The sequence below is a fragment of the Pan troglodytes genome, chromosome 9, assembly GCF_028858775.2.
Source record: "Pan troglodytes isolate AG18354 chromosome 9, NHGRI_mPanTro3-v2.0_pri, whole genome shotgun sequence".
Taxonomy (NCBI): domain Eukaryota; kingdom Metazoa; phylum Chordata; class Mammalia; order Primates; family Hominidae; genus Pan; species Pan troglodytes.
In genome coordinates, this window is record NC_072407.2 from 108,602,395 (window position 1) to 108,622,492 (window position 20,098).

Below are 20,098 nucleotides of genomic sequence, written 5' to 3' on the forward strand. Positions count from 1 at the left end.
AACTATTTTTTTAACAAGTGTTTATTGAACTGCTACTATATACCAAGTACTCTGCTAGGACTGGGAATAAAGAAGTAAACAAAAGAGATATGATCCCTGCTTAAGGTCAGTAGGGAATACAGTCACATAGATAATTTTTCTGTGAAGGGTTACAAGGATCTGTGAGAGAGTATAGGAAGATAGAATAATTGACATTGTGGATCAAAGAATGCCTTTGTATGTAGAAACAGCATTTAGGCAAAGAAATGAACGTTACGTAGGAGGTAATCAGGTAGTAAGGTTATGAGACACAGAGGAAAATTTTATATTTGAAGAACAGAAAAGTCAAAGCACCTATCCCATAGAAAACACTAGCTAAAATGGCTCAAAATAAGACTGGGGCTGTGGACACAGGTCAGAATATCCTGGGCTCATAATCAATATTAACCATTGGGACTTGATCCTAAGTACAGTGGAAAACCATCCATGTGTTAAGAGCCAAGGGTGAAATTATCTCATTAATTTAAAAAATAATGCTGAAATGGAATGGAAAGGGTCAGAGATCAAGAGTAAACTGACATTCAGTAAAGTGACTTTAAATTAGAATGGAGGCAGTGGAAATAAGCAAAGTGGGTTGATTCAAGATATCTTGAGAAGAAATACCCAATCTAACAGTATGTTTGTTTACTTATGGGCATTCAGGTAGTAAGAGTGAGCCCCATGATTTGGAATTAAGCAGTTGAGTGGATGGTAGTCCCCTTTGCTAAGATGGGGAAGATTGAAGAAAAAGGGTGCTGTGAGCTGGATTTTGTCCTCCTTTCCAAAATATTGTATATTGAAGCCTGAACATCCAGTGTGACTGTATTTGCAGAAAGGCCTGCAAAGGCGTGATAAACATTAAATGAAGTCACAAGAGTTGGGCCCTAATCCCATAGGACCAGTGCCCTTACAAGAAGAAGACTTGAGAGGTCAATCTCTTTCTCTTCCATGTGAGGACACAGCAAGAAGGTAACTAATTGCCTGCAAGCCAGAAAAAGAACCCTCATTGAATCCAAATTGGCTGGACCTTGGTCTTGGACTTCTGGCCTCCAGAACTGTGAGAAATAAATTTATGTTGTTGAAGCCACTGAGCCTGTAGTATTTTGTTATGGTAGCCCTAGCTGACTAAGACAGAGGGGCTTTGGAGGATGTTTAGAGTTTGAAACGTATGTGGACTAATTGATATAATGGGTCTGGAGCTCAGAGTGCAGTCTAGGTGGCAAACCAAAATCTAGATATTATTATTTAAAAGACATTTGAAGTTACAAGTGAATGAGATCATCTAAAGCAAATATGTAGATAAAGAGCAAGAACCAGATCCTGAGGACTCCTTCCATTATAGTTTGCTACTAGAAAAGTAGCCAGCCAAGTAAATTGAGAAGGTGAGAGATTTATTATCAGGAGTTTGTGGTGTTCGGGAAGTCAAGACAAGAAAGCAGAAGAGTACTAGTCAAATATGCTAAATATTACTGAAACAAGAAGAAGATAAAGAAGCTTCTAGTAGATTTGGCAATATGAGGGTAGTGAGCTTTGGGAAAACAGTGTTTGTGTAGTGGTATAGTAGAATCCATATTTGGGTCAAAGACTGAATCAAAGGTAAAGAAGGGGAGGCATCTTTTAGAGACGTGTGTGTGCGTGTGTGTGTGCATGTGTGATATTTGACGGTTGCAGGAAGCAAAGTAATAGGAAGGTAATTGAATCTAATGTGTGCTAATGACTCCCCTGGTTCTGGCCTAGGATGAGTCACAGTTGCTCCTTAGGCAATGAACGTGCCTATATACTTAGTACTCTATAAATGATACAACAAAGTTTCTCACTACCACCTCTTATGGAAAAATTACTTCTGAGATACTCATTTTAGGGTTAGGTTTTCCAAAAAAATGAACTTCATAGCTATGGCCAGGGTTGTCTACATTTTCATTTCTTTGAAAATGGAATCCTTTGATATGTTCTCCACAGTCCCTCCAGGAATTTGCCTGTGGCCCTGAATCCCACCTACTGTATTTGGGTTTGTTACTTACTTTCAGACTCTCAGAGCAGCCCACCTGCCTCTCTACCTCTTTGTCTCTTATCAGCTTCCAGAATTTCTGTATATGGATTTTATATCACCTTCAGGAACTTGTTTTCTGCACACCTAAACCTCCATGATGACAACTTGACTTCCTGAATTATGTCTCATTAGTTGGCATTTGCCCTCTTTTGGCCACCTGGCATCCATGCCATCTATGGGCTATATGTATGGTGTTTAAGAGCTCAACCTCTTGGAATAAGAGATGTGGATGTGAAGACCATTCGTACTACCTAACAGCTATGAGTCCTTGGTCATATTTAGTTCTGGAAGCCCAGGATCCTCTTCCTGGAGGAAGGAGATAATATCCCTACCTTTTGGGTTGCTGAAAATACAAAATGAAATATTGTCCATGAATATTTTAAGCCTGTTGAAGTCTAATTAATACAAATGATTTTTAAAACTGTTTTCCTTACTTTATTTTAGAAATTAATAACTTTAAGCAGTCTATAACACTAAACAACAGTCTGCCCTTTGATTGTTTTGTGGCTTAACTGTTTTTGTTTGTTTGTTTGTTTGTCTTTTTTTGCAAATAGGAGAAAATAATCTTTACACATAGCTCATTGGCCATTTAGTTAGTTAATCCATGTGGCCCTTCTGGACTAAAGAAAAATCACATTCCCTAAAATACAGTATAGGGAAGAGCACTGATGAAAGAATAAGTAATATGATCAAGTCCTCCCAGAAACTCAGAAACAAGTGCCACATTGTATCCTTGCCTTCTTGCCACTACTTCCACACTCAACTACTTCACTCTAGTACTAAGTCAGTATGAGGAGAGCTCTGTCCAATAGCAACATAATGCAAGCCACATCTGTGATTTTAAATTATCTAGTAGTCACATTTTTAAATAAATCATTTTATATTCACTTTTTTATTCACTATATTGTTTTATTTTTATCAGCTTTATTGAGACAGTTGTCATATAATTTATTTAAAGTGTACAATTTAATGGTTTCTAGTATGTTTGCAGAGTTGTGCAACTATCACTACAGTCAATTTTAGAACATTTTTATTATACCAAAAAGAAACTCTTTGCCATTTAGCAGTCATTCCCCACTTACCTCCCAACGTCTTGCCCAGCCCTAGGCAATCACTAATCTATTTTCTGTCTCTGCAGATTTGCCTATTCTCCTATTCTGAATATTCTCTTTTGTGGTTCCAAGGTAGTCAATGGCAGCATGTAGCCTTTTGAATATAGCTACTTTAACTAGCACAATGCATTTGTGATTCATGAGTGTAGTGGTGAGTATCAGGAGTGCTCCTTTATTAAGAAGTATTCCACTGTATGGATACATTACAGTTACTTACTCATCTGTTGATGGACATTGGGTTATTTTCAGTTCAGATGTCATTAATAAAGTTGCTATAGATATTCTTGTACAAGTTTTAATGTAAACACAACTTTTAATTCTTCTTAGGTAAATACCTAGAGTAGGATTCGTGGCTCATAAGGAAAGTATTGTATTTAACTTCATGAGAAATTGTCAAACTATTTTCCAAAATGGCTCTACCATGTTAAAGTCTCACCAGTAGTGTATGAAGATTCCAGTTGCTTCTCATTGTTGCCAGCATTTGGTATGGTCAGTTTTCACTTGTTTGCCATTTTAATAGGTATGTAGGGGTATAGCCACGTTTTTAAATGTTAAAAAAAGATGAAATTATTTTTTATAATATATTTTATTTAACCCAGTGTTTCTAAAATAGTATCATTCCCACATGTACTCTTGAGATAGCACATGGTCAAAGCAAAAGGTTAGTTTCATATGGTATATATGGTACTTAGTGTGACAGTACTGAACTGAACTGAGGACGGTCATGTCTATATTGAATTGAGACCCAGAATCTAGTTGAATTTTTCTCTTTTCATTGAGTTTTATCAGTGTTGAGGAAACTCTATTTTGAGTAGCTGCTTTCAGCCCATAGAGTCAGTTTATAGTCCAGATAAAGGAACACATTGAATAATAGCAAGGGTCTGCCTAGCAGGTGTCTAATTCTATCATTGAGAGCAGAAATCATATTTCTGCCTTACAGTCAGGCTCAGATTCAGTGGTGAAAGTAGAGGAAAACCTCAAGGCAATTCATATAAAGCAAAGGTCAAGAAGAACACAGTGAGGAGAGAAGACCTAGGGGTCAGTCCAGTGTTTAGACCAAAAACGAAGGGCTGAGAGAGCATTTGGAGTGAGGGAAAGGGGGAAGCATTGCTCAAGCTTAGAAAGCAAATATGCCATCAGAGAGAGAGAGAGAGAGAGAGCAAGCCAGCCCCCTCAGAAGACCAGGAGACAGTATCAGCAAATGAGTAGTCCAAGCCAGAAGCAAACTTTTAACAGAGATGTTAGTGATCAGGGGCTGGAAGAATCTGAAAAGAAGCCAGACTTCTTATCCTATTCTTGGTTCAATTCCTAGGACTCGCAAAGACCCACTTGTACATGTTGTTACACCAAAGATCTCTTCTTGAGAGGGACTTGACAAAGACACTGAAAAGCCACACCAGTTCTCAAGACCAAAGGGGTAAAAATTAATTGGAAGTTCATCTGAAACAAAGGGAGATAGTAGGCCATGCATAGACAACAGCATTAAAATGTGTACTAGAAAAGCCATTTTTATAGATTTCAATGATAAGCCTACTACCAGAAAGGCAGCTGAGCAGGGCCACAATAATGCTTCTGCTGCAGTTCAAGCTATGACTTGCCCAACTGGATAGTAAGAAAGCAAAACCTGTTGGAGAGAGAGGATGCTTAGGGTAACCATATAATTTATTGAGACTGCAAGGAGTTGCTAACAATGGGACACCAGATAATAGACATAATTTGTAACTGTCCTGGGCAAATTAGAGCAAACACTTACCCTGGGATGTTTTATCACTGTTATGGACTGAATTGCATCCCCCTAAAACTCACATATTGAAGCCCTACCACTTAGTGTGAATATATTTGGAGACAGAGCTGTTTAAAAATGGTAAGTAAGATTAAATGAGTTCATAAAGGTAGAAATTCTTAAGGGTGGGATTGTAATCCAATAGAACTGGTGTCTTTATAAGGAAAGGAAGAGAGACCAGAGATCCTCCTCTCCATATGTGACAAAGAACAGGCTTTATGGTGACACAGTGAAAAGGCAGCTGTCTACAAGTTGGGAGGAGAGGCCTCACCAGAAACCAAGTCGGACAGCACCTTGATCTTTGACTTTCAGCTTCCAGAAATGTGAGAAAATACATTTCTGTCGTTCAGAGCACCCATTCTGTACATTCTGTTATGGCAGACCAAGACTAAGCTGACTAAGACAATCACAAAATCAAAATCTTCGTTTCTTTGACTAGAGCTACAAACTGAGTAGAACAAATGTGAATCAGGCTAATTTTGCTGGCTGCTGCCTGACATGTCCTAATTTCAGAGGAATACCACTGAAGTGGCTCTAGAATTGGAATGAAAACATCTTGAAGATCTGTTTCTAAATAAGGCATTCTGTTTGTGTTTAGGTGGGGCTTCTCTTAAAAAAAAAATCCAAGCAATATCAGGTATTCTTAGGATACAGTTATTGCTATTCAGTCCAAAGCTATGCACAGAAAAAGTCAGGATTTGAAAGGCAGCACGGAGGGAGAACAGTGGTAAATTGCTTTGACTTCATTCTAATCAAAGCCCACCTCTTTGAAACTGGAAAGGCCGTGTGTTTCTGTTTGAATAATAACATTTATTCCTCTAGCATTTGTTATGTGTGTCCTCTATGCCAAACACCATACTACATAGAAGGGATGTAGAATGAGAAAGATATATCCTCTCTGTTTTAATCAGTTCAGGTATACGCCTATTGTAGAATATCATAATGTTATTTAAACCAGTTTATTGACATGGTAAAATGTTTATGATGGTGTTAAATATATTAAAAAGCAAGCTTCAGACCAATTTGTATACTATTTTGAGTGTGTAAATGTTTATAAAACTCTAAATGTTATAAATTTAAATGTATACAGAAAAAGTTTCTGGTAGCACACACACAAACCTGTTACTGATTACATCTGGAGTGCAGAATTGGGACTGGAGGTAGGGAGGAGAGATTGAGTTAATTTCACTAAATACCATTTATAGGTGGTCCATGACAGGGTTAATTAATTCAGTCTAGTTACAAAGGAGATGAGTAAAAATAAGTGAAATAATGCATTCTAGGTGCTATAACAGAAATAAGCGTAGAGTTAGACCACGATATAAAGAAGGGAGTGTTCATTTTCATATGGAATGATCAGAAATAACTTTTTAAGGGGAAGTAACGCATGAGCTAAGTTTTGAAAACCGGATGATAAGAAAGGGAGCAAAGAAGCCAAACATCTCAAGGAAGAGAGAACTAGAGCTATGAAACATTTTAGAATGTTAGAGGATCTGCAGGTGGTCCTCTATACCCACTCTAGTCAGGAAAATATCTGGGGCACAATGCAGGGATTGTGCCCCAATCTCATCAACTTTACCCATGGCAGAGTTGATGAGAGAGGTAATCATAAGCAAATATAAAATTTAGTGAACCATGTGGAGTGTTAAATATTGTGCTATGACCTTTGTCATTGCAGGTGATGGTGAGGAAATTGAGACAAACTTTTGAAAATGGTTGAGGCCGGGCACAGTGGCTCACACCTGTAATCCCACCACTTTGCAAGGCCAAGACAGGCAGATCACTTGAGGTCAGGAGTTTGAGACCAGCCTGGCCAACATGGTGAAACCCTGTCTTTATTAAAAATACAAAAATTAGCCAGGCGTGGTGGTGCACGCCTGTAATCCCAGCCACTCGGGAGGCTGAGGCAGGAGAATCGCTTGAACCTGGGAGGCGGAGGTTGCAGTGAGCCAAGATGACACCACTGTACTCTAGCCTGGGTGACAGAGCAAGACTCCATCTTAAAAAAAAAAAAAGGAAAAGAAAGAAAGTTTGAATAGGCAACAGTATGAAATAGTACAGGAAAGATCAGCCATCAGAGACCTGGGAAGAGATTTGACTATTATGAGATCATGGTTACCTCTCACAGTGTTTAGTGAGTTGAAGAATGACAGGCATCCTGGGCAATGTTGGTAAACGACAGTGCCACAAGGTGGTTGATCGCCATGGGAGCTTAAGTCTCAGGTAGCCTGAGACACAAAATGAGATATTAGGTTGCCTTTAAGCCATGTGTAGACTGGAAGTTGCTTAGTCATCATTCTCAGGCTTGGAAGGGAACTTTACATAGGAAGTTGCTGGGGAGCAGGTTGACCTTCAGCTCAAACCAGTGCAGCCCAAGTGAGTGGCCTGTTACAGCTTCATAGCAGGCAACAAAGAAGCTTAGAGCATCTGGGGGAGAGGGCCCCGATGGCTGTGAGGCTAGAAGCAGCCAGGGTAAAAGAGCCCTTAAATAAAATAATTGTCTTTTGAGAGTTTCACAGATAATTAAAAACTTCTGTCCTATAAGGACATTTCTAGGGATGAACATCTAAATATTTTCACGTCTGGCTCTGTCCAGAGCTATTATTCCCTGTAAATGGCCCCTGGTGTGCTAATTCAAATGTCCCATTGAATTCACTTTTGCTTTAAAGGTTAAGAACTAGGCTTTGGCATCAGGTCCATCTGGGCTCAGATCCTGGTTTTGTCACTTGGTTAGGTTATGGGATTTATCCAAGCCTTCACTGTACTACCACAAATTGAAAAGAGTATGTGAATTACCTCCTGAGTGTTCCTTGGAAGTTCCATTGAGAGACAGTATTTAAAGGCCTTAGCATAAAGTCATGCAGAAATTAAGGACCTTAAAGGGGAAAGAAAGCTAGATTTATTTTGTTATTATTTTAATAATTTATCTTTTCATAATTTTATCTGACAAGTTTTGCTCTTCCATAAACTCAATATAATTTTTTCAGGTGCTCAGTTAAAGATAATCCTGAATTTTAATAAATATTACTCATGGTAAGCTATCTGAAATCCTTTTGGCTATAAATATTTTTTTTATTATTATTAAATAACAAAACACTAACTGGCTACAGAAAATTTTCTGTTTTCTGTGACTTTATACTCAAAATGTAGTGAATTTATGTATTATTACTCACATTAGATGTATTTGGAATATCACTGTGATTTGTCTCAGTATAGTAGAAAATGCTAGTTTCACTTTGAGGTTAGATAGGCTGGGTCTGATTCCTGAAACTGCTACTTATTAATTATATGGCCTCATGCAAGAGACTCCAAACTAATAAGCTCTAAGGTGTATTGAGCATTTAGTATATACTAGTGCATTCCTAACTTGATTCTTATAATACACACCTGAAATAAGTACTAATAATTCCATTTTATGAGAATTAAATGCAGAAAGGGATAGAAGCAAACATCATTTGCCCAACATTGCCAGTAGGGAATACATTTGAACCCAGGTCTGTGAGGATGTGAACCCAGGTTTGTGACATTTGAACCCAGGTTTGTGAGACTACAAAACTCATACTCTTCACTCTAAGTTATGTGCTGTGGCAACCTTTCTGTCAGTAAAATGAAACTAAAGAAACGTATTTTGAAGAGTTATTATGAAGACTGGTGATAACATATGTCATTTTCACACAGTGAATGTTCCATAAATGTTAGTGATTTTTAAATTCTCATTCATGTGAACCATAGTAATTTAAAATGGAAAAAACCCCTGATATTTTGAAACTTATAATATATTCATAGATTTCCAAATTATCTGGCAATAAAATGCATAACATGGACAGAATCAGTACTGAGAAATTGCAAGAATGTCATATGCAGTGAAGCTTCTGGTTTTCAATAGGGAAAAACTGGTAGAACCACCATTTAGATATTTACAAATAATGGGCAGTATCTAATGTTTAGATTTCTACCAAATGGCCAATTTTACCCAATGTTTGTGGGTCTGTGTGTGAAATACAGAATAATATCTCACAGTTCAGTTAGAATTTTAATCAACAAAGAATTTGTGTTCTTTTAAAAACGCCTTTTTATTCAATAAAAAGTCAAAGTACGTTCTCAATGTTTTGTTAAACTCAGTACTCCCTGCATGACCTGCCTTCTAACTGACCATTTTATTCTTCTTTTTGTCTTAATTTTTACCAGTTCTCCTTTAGGTGAACTCAAAGAGCGCTTTACATGAAAGCAAAGAACATAACATTTTCAAACACATCAAACTATGCCAAATGAGATGCAATCTGCTCTACATATTTCAAATGGCAAGTAACTACTAGGATTGCTGTGTTTGACTTCAGAAATCGAAAAGAAGTAACTAAACTGATGTATTTTTAATAAAGAGTTCAAAGAACTGTGATGATAAATGAGCCATTCCCCAAACTGTAAGTCCTCAGGTTGAATCACTGAGAAATTATCCAAACTAATAGAGAGGAGCAGAGGTGCAGGGCATTGGATGGGTTCAGTCCACTTCATGGCTGCTGCTACCACTCCCTCAGAACTGGCCTCTCATGGCCAATACCTAGCCTTTCCATTTAGAAGCCTGTCTCTTCAGCCCTACCTCTACTGGCCTGTTCCACCCACAGACTTTCCCATGAGACAAAGAAAAAACAAACCTTATTTAAGTTTACACCTTGCTCAAGGAGTGAAATAAGTTAAGCCTCAATTCATGTATAATTTTGGGCTTAGTTTACCCCCATCAATCAAACATATGTATTCTCCTTGATGGCTACTCAACATCCTACTAGTAGGGAACATAATATTTACTTGAAGTTAGAACTTCTATTTAAAGTTATACTGAAAGACTCTTTTACCCTCCAGAAGTACCTTCCCTTCTTTTATCCTTCCTTCCTTCTCCCTTTCCCCCTTTTTCTCTCTCTGAAATATGGGCATGAATCTCCTTTATAATGAAGAAAAAAATCTTGAAATATTCTTTCTTTCTTGTATAAAACCAATACACCAAATATTTGTTCATTGCTTTAAAAATGTTCTTTCTTCCTTTCCTCCTTTTTCCTTTCTTCTTTTTCTCTTTCCCCTCTTTCTTTCTCCCATTTCTTCTTTCTTACCCTTTCTGCCTGTCTTCCTGTCTGCACTTTATCATGTGTGTTGTGTGAAATGCTACATAAACATAAATAAATGATAAGGCAAGATCTTATGAGGAAATTCGTAATCCTACTGGCCTATTGACCAGTCAATTTAGCTTATTCAGTAAAACCTGGTAAAAGAGACCTTAAGATTATATTTTAAAGCAATGAACAAATGCTTGGTTTATTGATTTTATCCAGTAAGTAAAATAAAAAATATTTCAAGATTTTTTTCCATTGTAAAGTAGATTCATGCCCGTATTTCAGAAAGTGGCATATTCTCAAAAAGTCACGTTTTTTTTTTCAAATTATAGGGTTCCTGTTAAGGAAACAAGGAAACTAAACAGAGAAAATGACTTGCCTCACACAGCTTTTATTAGGCAGTAAAGAGGTACCTTAATCAGGGAGAAACTTATTTTTCTATTATTTTCATAATGGAGATGCTGACATTGAAATGCTGTATTTCTCTCCACTCAAGCTATGCTTTAAGCAGTGTTAAGCTACTGCTTTTGCATCACTAGTACTGAAGATTATGATTTCATCAGGACATCTTTTATTGCAAAGCAGTCTCAAATGAAATTCAGGGGAAATGAGCTAAACCTAACATGCTGTTGGTTTGCCAGGGTCAATCTTCTGCTCACAAAATTCAAGTGCCACTTGTCTTTGTAATTGCAAGCATAGGGATATATCTTCCCTCATTTAGAAGCACTCGCACGGTACTAGATTATTATCAGGCAAGAGAGCATTTGAATCTTAAATGATCACTGATCCATATTAACTGTACAATTTGTTATATAGTAATTTGGTGAGGAGGTCAAGTAGGAAATAGATTTTGGGTTTCTCTTTATTCAAGTTGACTGCATAAAAGAGAGTTCAAATCTTACTGTTCTTTCTACAAAGACAAATACACTATGATTTTTTTTAAAGGCATACTTCATTTGAATATAAATAAATTATTCAGTTTTGACTATCTTTTTTTTTTTTGGTTTTGGTTTTTAGAAAATGGTAAGCAGCTTTCAGAGACCATCATGTTATGATTGGCAAGAGGACAGGCATCAAATGGAAAAAGAAAGCAAGTATTTTCAACAAAGAAGATTGACAGTGTATTAGTCCCTTTTCACACCGCCATAAATAGCTACCCAAAACTGGGTAATTTATGAAGAAAAGATGTTTAGTTGATTCACAGCTGCATCGGCTTAACAGGAAGCATGACTGGGAGACCTCAGGAAACTTATAATCATGGTGGAAGACAAAGCATGGGCCTTCTTCACATGGTGTTAGGAAAGAGAGAGAGAGGGTGCACCAGGGGGAAGTGCCACACACTTCTAAACACCAGATCTCATGAGAACTCTATCAGGAGACAGCACTAGGGGGATAGTGCTAAACCATTAGAAACCTCCCCAATGATTTAATCACCTCCCACTAGGCCCCACTGTCAACACGTGGGGATTCCAATTAGACAGGAGATTTGGGTGGGGACACAAAGCCAAACCATATCAGACAGTGAAAGTGGGAAATTGCCTTTATATTTAATTTGAAATAAATAATCATGGGCATTGATGTAAGCCAGTGCTCTCATGATGGTAAATTATCTTCTTTATTTTTTGGTTTCTGCTTTCTCTGATGAAGCTGGAGTTGAAAATGGTTACTCTGAAAAAATAAGCCTTTCTTCAGATGAATTGTAGACAGGTCATTAGAAGTCTTCCTTGAAAAAAGATGTGAAACAAAACAAAAACAAGAAGCAATCTGCAAGTTTGACACAAGCCTGGCTAAGAGCATCTTCACCTTTTTTTTTTTTTTTCTAATCTCAGGAAAAAAAAGTTGAGTTTTGTTTCATCAATTTAGGATTTCAGAAAAAACATCTAATTAAGCTAGGATAAAAGCAGTTAATTAAGCAACTTTGGACCACATCTGTACTTGTGAACAACCTTGATTATATCAGTATACATATATAGTAAGTGGCCTCTGAACATTGCATTTCAAATATAGAAATTAATAAATTCATGTTACTTTAATTAGCAATAATTACATAATATTTAGCAACACTCAATAGTTTTTAAGACTCTCATAAAATGTAAGACAATATTGATTGCAAGACCCATTATAATTTTACAAACCATTAAGAAAGACAGAAACTCTGCCAAATAAAATATGACACAAGGCATTAAAGAAAATGTTGTGTTATGTATGAATTTTTCACACAAGCCTCTTATTGCTTGGAAATTATATCCATCTATTTTAAGAATTTTGATAGTTTCTCCTGACTTTTATTGAGTTGCCTAGCATGAGTCAGGCAATCCCTTTACACATTCTGCACAAATAGAATGTAATAGAGCCTTATATATTCACAAGCATCTTCCTTTCTTTGATCTCCTAAAGTACTTGGGTGTTTTGCAAGAAAATATGGAATTTAGGTTGTCCTTACAACAATGAATATTTGCTTCCCTCTCTTCTGTCTCTATGTTTTTCCACATAAAGAAAAACTTTTGTTTCTACACTGAAATGCCATGTGATCTTTAATGTATTTTAAATAGCTCCACGCTACTCAACGAGGGTAGTATTGACTATGATGACAAAAGCCAGAAATATGAATACCTATGACCCAGCTCATTCATGTAGGAATGAAAAATATGACATGATTGTTGTCTGGTCAAAAACAACTATAAGCACCATAGATTTTAAGATGCATTCTTATTTTAGAGATTTATGAACATAACCGAAAAGAAATGTGTCTTAAAATAATGAAAAGATTATTTATTTATAATGGTATATATTCACATAAAGAAAAAGGCATATATTTTATAAGTATACTAAGGAGTACTCTGGGAGCTTGGATGTACAAGGGAGAGAGCCACAAAAATGCATTCTGAGCCACCGGGGGATTTTAGTGTTTGAAGACAAAGTGCCCTAAAGCACTTTTTGCAAACTCAGCTCTGTAAAGATATGCCCATATAAAGGGGCAATCGTGTATAAAACAGAACGCTGATACTTTGCTAAAAATATCAGGGTGAAAAAATATTGAGGCAGAAATCTTGAAAGAAACAGGCAGTGTGGGGAAATAATAATTACTTGTTATCAATCAGTAAGGAATAAACAATAGGAAAAAGTCTAGTTATCACAGTTCCTTAAGAAATATAGTCTTGAGTAGGGGTTAGAAAACTTTGTTTGTGAAGGGCCAGATGATAAATAGTTTAAGCTTTGCCGTCCACATACGTTCTCTGTTAGATATTTTTCTTGTTTTTATTTTGACCACTTTTTAAAGTTGTAAAAACCATTCTTAGCTTGGGGCAGTGATATGGTTTGGCTCTGTATCCCCACCCAAACTCACCTTGAATTGTAATAATCCCCACGTGTCATGGGAGTGATGCGGTGGGAGGTAATTGAATCATGGGGATAGGTTTTTCCTGTGCTGTTCTTTTGTTAGTGAGTAAGTCTCACGAGATCTGATGGTTTTATAAAGGGCAGTTCCCCTGCGCATGTTTTCTCTCTTGCCTGCTACCATGTAAGAGGAACCTTTCACCTTTCACCGTGATTGTGAGGCCTCCCCAGCCACGTGGAACTGTGAGTCCATTAAACCTCTTTTTCTTTATAAATTACCCAGTTTCGGGTATGTCTTTATCAGCAGCGTGAAAGCGGACTAATTCAGGCAGTAAGAGGTTGTGGGCTGGATTTGTCTCTCGGCTTGCGGTTTGCAGACCCCTGGTTTGCACTAGTGGTTGTCAAATTTCAGCATGCATAAGGGCTTCCTGGAGGGCTTTCTGACACAGATTGCCATTTAGAGAGCTTTTGATTCAGAAGGTCTGGGATGGGGCCTGAAAACTTGCATTTTTAACAAGTTCCTAGTTGATACTGTTGCTGTGTATGCAGGAACCACACTTGGAGAATCACTGGTCTAGTAGTGAAAAGCAGCTTTGGAGTAGAGTAGATTTGGATCCTTACCCTGTCACTAACCATCTATGAGAACTTGGGTAGCTGATTGAACTCTACTGAATCTTGGCTTCCTCAGCTATAGAATGGACAGCAATGGGACCTACACAAGTTTAACCTCACGATTATGATTCACGAGTAAGATCTGTGGAGCACATAGCACCGTGCTTGGCACACAGTGATTGCTACATACATGTTAACTATTAATCATCCCAGATGGAAGACCATTTTGAGGAACCCAAATTGGAATGAAAAAAGTTATGTTATTTTACCCTCCATCGATGTATTTGGGGTGAGAAAAAAATATCAGTGAGAGAGTTAAAAAGAAGGGAAAATGGAAGTAGCAATATAGGCATAATTGAAAAAGTTGCCAGGTTCTTTTACTTGTGAAAAGGCGTGGCATTTTCCTGAAGATGGATTCCTGGGATAAATGGTTAGATTTGTAGCCCATGAGCATGCCTTGTGATGAGCCATGTACTATGCTGCTCAAGAAGTGAAACAGCTGGGAGGCTCTTTTACACTAGAAACATGGGACTCATTTCTAGTGACGGCACATGTGATAAACATCAACAGCTGTTGATGTTTCCTTGTTTTAATGTCTCAGCTGCTCAGAGGGTACTTGAGCAAAGCCTCTTGCTACCTGATGCAGCTGTTAGATAGTTGCGAATGCACTCTCTGGATCTGTTTGGGGTTCATTCCTGCTGTGTAATAATGCAATAAAACTGATTTCCCCTTGGAAGTAAACAACTCAGCTATCAAAGGCACATTTGGGAGTTGGAATACGATTCCCCTCTACCAAGACACAGATAAAAAGAGTGGGCTTCCCAAGTTAAGGAAGCTGTCCTCCTCTCGAACTTGCCTGGCGTGTAATATATGCTTGTCACTAACAATTGCAGAATTAACAATGCTCCTAGCACCTAGTAAATGGTAGCTTTTTGCAGATCACCTTTAAAAGACTCATGGTGAAGCCAGTGATCCATTTGTCTTGCCTTAGGCTATTTCTATCACAAGAATGTCCATCTTCTAAGGCAAGCTTTTTCTTATCTATCTAATGATGGATAAAGGAGCTCAGACGTTGGGTCAGATAGGCCTGGACATGCATTATGAATCTACAGAAAGATTTTAGCAAATCATTGAACTTCTCTAAACATCAGTTTCTTCTGCAATCTTTAACCGGTTTCATGCTTTACTCTTGCCTTTGTAAAATCCATCATTCAGAGTAAATTTTTTGAAAAGCAAAAGCAAATCACATCACTGCCCACTTAAGACCCTTCTGTGGCTTCAGTAACACTAGAATTTTATACAAACATCATATCAAAACCCAAAGCCTCAGTATTCGAACTGTGATCTGCAGGATCACCTGGAAGCAGAATTGCAGGCTCTTCTACAGACCTTCTGAGGCAGTTATTGTTTTTTTTAACAATATCCTTATGTAATTCATGTGTACATTAAAGTTTGAGAAGCAGTGGCCTATAAAGGCCCTTCTAACTTTCCCATGAGTCTTATTTCATCTTCAACTACTCAACCTCTCATTCATTACACTGCGTGCGCTCTTCTTCTGTCCGAGAATGCAAGAGGCTCAGGGCCTTTGCTCTCTGCCTAAAATATCCAGTTCCAAGATTGGCTCCTGGCCAGTCCCTCCTTGTCATTTGAGTTTGAGATTAAAATGTTACTTCCTCAAAATCACCATCCATCCCTTTGTTTGGTTTTGTTTTTGCTTTTCTATTGTATGCCTCCACCTTACGAGAATATAAGAGCTGGAAGAGGTGGGATCTGATCTGTCTTGTTTATTGCTCTATCGCTAGAACATAGAACAGTGCCTGATATATAGTATACAGTCAACAAATAATTTTCAATAAATCCAGAAATTATATTTACCTCTCAAGATTGTTTTGGGGATTCAATGATAGAGTATCTAAGAAACATTAGCACATCTTGGTTGCTTACTCAATGTTAGCTCCCACCCTTTCCCTTCTTCTTCCCTTCTTTGCCTGTATAGATTGATATGCAGTGATGCCTAGGTTGTGTAGGTCATCTCTGTGATAATTGGAAACCCTCTATTCCACAATCTTAAGAGAAAGTCTAGCAGTTGCATCATTCATTGACTTCTCTGAACATCAATTTAATCTGCAATCAATCCCTAACAATTTGTCCATGAGTCAGAAGCACAGTTAAGAAAAGGGATGGTCAAAGAGAATAGAATAGAGTACTTAGTCTGCCAGATAGAGATGGAACTGCACCCTTTACCTGCCTCATGCTGGCCCTGGTTCTTGTAAAGATAATTCTAACAGGAATATGCAGTATAAGTGATAATGTAAATATAAATTTGAGTGCTGAGAGTCATAACCTATGCAGTTCATTTAATTTTCTGAACTTTTGGTTGCGAGAATATGAAACAATTTGTGGCAAATATAGGCAATTACCTATCCATGCCAAATATTTAAAATATTTCACTTTTAGTACAATAGAAATATGAGGAAAATGCTAGAGGTTTAGAATTGAGGGAATGGGAAAAGCTAAAAGACCCATGAAACTTCTGGAAATGAGTGAAGTGGTGCACCTGTGAGAAACAGTTTGGAGGTACCTTTGTAGTGGCAAGAGCTTTGACTTCAGAGTCAGATGGACACAGGTTGGAATTGTTAAGCAGTAGGTAACTGTGAAATATTAATTACTTAATATTACCTCTGGCCCTTGGTATTCTAATCTGTAAAAGGTAGAAAATATTAATACTTAGCTCACAGAGTCAGAATAAATGATCTGTGTGTCAGAGTTTCTCAGTGCACGTGGCAGGCAAAGCACCTGACACAGTCTCTAATCAAGACACATTTGCCATTGTTATAGTTATTGGAAGTCAGGGGGCAGATGGACCCAGTGCTGTCATGTTCATTCTGTTTCCCCATAACAACCACAACAAATATGTGTAAATATCTTTTGGGTTTTTTTGAGACTGAGTCTTGCTGTGTCACCCAGGCTGGAGTGCACTGGCGCTATCTTGGGTCACTGCAACCTCTGCCTCCCGGGTTCAAGCGACTCTCTTGCCTCAGCCTCCTGAGTAGCTGGGATTGCAGGCGTGTGCCATGATGTCTGCCTAACTTTTGTATTTTTAGTAGAGAAGGGGTTTCACCATGTTGGTCAGGCTGGTCTCAAACTCCTGACCTTGTGATCTGCCCGCCTTGGCCTCCCAAAGTCCTGGGATTTTCAGGCGTGAGCCACCATGCCCGGCCTTAAATGTCTTTCCAATGCCTCTGTCTTTCCTTTTTATACCCTCACACATCCCTCTGTCCTTTTCTACTTATTTCCTTCTTCTGGAAAAATTTCTCCAACTATTATTTGTATGGGTCAGAAACACAGAAATGGAAATACTAAAAGAGGGAAGGGGCCAGGCTGACAAAAAAAAAAAATACAAGTTTCTCCTGTTGTATCAGGTTTCATTGCTGTAACCTGATAGAATTGGCTTCCTCTGGAAGTGGATCCCACTTAGAACAACTACGCATCTGTGAAAGCAATGAAGGAGAAGAATGAGACTAAATGGAGAAAAATTGTTATCTACATTGCAATTAGATTTCTGTGCTTGCTGTATTAACTGCAAGAGTAATTCTTCCCTTACCTAGCAAACTAAAATTAGGTTAATATTCCACATGATTGTACTTGAAAAATTAAGCTATAGTGTAGCACAGATGGAATGATTTAACTAGCATCAGAAGAAGTATATAATTTGTATTATGTAGGACAGTGCATATTGAGATTTATTCTAATGAAATGTCTGATTTTTTTTTCTTCTTTCATCTAAGATAGTTTTAATTATGTTGGTGGCAATGTCCAAATTAATTTAACTGTTCTCCTTGAGATTCTGTAACTATTTTTATTAAAATAATAATGAGTAACATAATGAATATCTTCTCTTATTATCACTTCTCATGGACTTTAAATTCTATAGTTTATTTCTCATTGAGCTGTAGAGCTAGGAGCTATATAAAATATGGCATTTATTATTCTTCCGAACAGCTGACATAAATATTGGCAAATAGTCTCCGTTTTATTTTTGATAAAGAAAGAAATGTACTGGAATTACCATTAAAAACAATTTACTTGTAATCTAACCCCCACATTTTCCAAACAAGTCAAGAAACATAATTGCCCAAATACACAAGTTAGTGATAGAGCCAGGAGTATAACTGAGCTCTCTCTCACCTGAACCTTATTCCAAGCTCTTACCATGACACCATATTGATTCTTTTTACATACATGTGTTTTATAGCTTGAATGAAAAATACTGAAGACTCCCAGATTTTAAGCTTGAATTCCTTGTAGCTTGCCCCAGGCCTGGGATTGATTCTAAAACCTGCTAAAGTATAAACCAGTGATGGTCACTAAATCTCTTAAGAAGAAGAAAAGGGTACCATGAAAAGCTTCATCCAACAAGGAATATTAGTTTCCTGTTGCTACTGTAACAAGTTACCACAAACGCAGTGTATTTAAAAAAATTATTTTTTGACGTTCTCATGGTTAAAAAGCCTAAAATAAGTCACAGTGGGCTAAAATCAGCAGATTTTGAAGGTCTGTGGGAGAAACCATTCCCTTGGCTTTTCCAGCTCCTAGAGGCCCGCTGCATTCCTAGCTTATGGCCTGGCATCACTCCAGTCTCTTCTGCTGCTGCCACATTTTCTCCTCTGACTCTCATCCTCCTGCCTTCCTCTTATAAGAACCTTATGATTACTTTGTGCCCACTTATATGATCCAAGATTATCTCCCCATCTCAAGACCTTAAATTTAATCACAAAATCCCCCCTTCTGTAATGAAAGATAGCATATTTACAAATGCTAGGGATTAGGATGTGAACATCTTTCGAGAGCCACTATGCTGCCTATCACATAAGAATACTATAAGTCTATCAATTTTATGCCTTGGCCTGAGTCACTTCCTAACAAATACGTGCTGTAATTACTGATATAGGGGAAGATGGAAGCAGTTCACATGTGTTTCCCCACCGCCATTCATTCTGTAATCTCACAATGAAAGAGCTATCTCTAAGAAATGTCACCTAAAGTTTAACCTGTAAAGTTAAATCCGCAATTCCCATCTGTAAGTTTTATTTGTCTTTGTCACATTTTCTAGGGGGTTTGAGATTGCTCCTATTCTACTCTGCAAAATCTGGAAAGAGTTGGGTATGACTATTCAAAAATGAATGTCTTCTGTAGACAACTGAGGTAATAGCAAAAAAAAAAAAAAAAAAAGTCTGTCAAAAGAGATTGCAGACTTTCTTAACTAGGCACAGCCTGAGTGCCTATATTACATGCTGAACACTCAGAGCTGTCAAGAAAGAATTCATGTATCCTAAAGCTGACCGCACATTCTATATGCAGTATCATGTTTTTTAAACAAAATCTTTTAAGCAGAAAGAGCTATTCAGGAACTCAACATGAATTTATTAAATGTTGACTCTCAGACATTGGCCTATATTCTAGGATAAAAAAGTGAATCAGGCATAGTACCTATCTTAAAAGAAGGTATAGTTCAATGCAGTGGTTTTTAATGAACTAATCAGCATCACCTGAAAAGTTAAGAAAAATGCAAATTCTGGGCCTCATTCCAGACCTACAGAGTCAGAAACTCTGGGGATGAAGCCCAGCCATTTTTGTTTCAGTAAGTCCTTCAGGTGATTCAAATGCATGGTAGCTTGAGACTACTGGGCTCATAAGTGAGCTAGAAACAGAAATATATTACAACACAATGTAATCAATGTTTTAATAATGATGTTGCATATGTGATATGGAAACACAGGCAGTTATTGGTAAAATTATACAGGCTTCACATCCAAGGTGATGTGCCACCTGGATGGGTGAGTAGGGGACTTTCTTAGGTTGTCCTTAGAATCTTGATAATGCTTTGAAATTGTTGAAGTTCAACATGGCTGATCTACATTGTGTGTGTCTGGGTAGAGTAAGGACTACTTGACAAACCTAAGAGTTACAAAGGAGTTAGATTTTGAAGGCTAAAATGAATGACGTGATCATATTTTCTTTTTAGTTAGAAGACTCTAGCACCAATATGAACATGGATCAGAGAAGATAGAAGATAGATATCTGT

The 20,098-nt window shown here is 37.6% G+C and overlaps 1 long non-coding RNA gene across 4 annotated transcripts in view; it reads left to right on the plus strand.

The window, feature by feature from the left end:
• LOC107967205 (uncharacterized) overlaps positions 1-20,098 on the plus strand; it is a 609,392-nt gene that overhangs the window by 431,246 nt on the left and 158,048 nt on the right. Inside the window, exon 7 of one of the 4 annotated variants that reach the window (XR_010147668.1) lies at positions 9,152-19,222. The exons of the other annotated variants lie outside the window; for them this stretch is intronic. This is a non-coding gene — a long non-coding RNA (uncharacterized LOC107967205). Of the gene's footprint in view, positions 1-9,151; positions 19,223-20,098 lie in introns of those variants that run through there. 4 annotated transcript variants of the gene reach the window in all.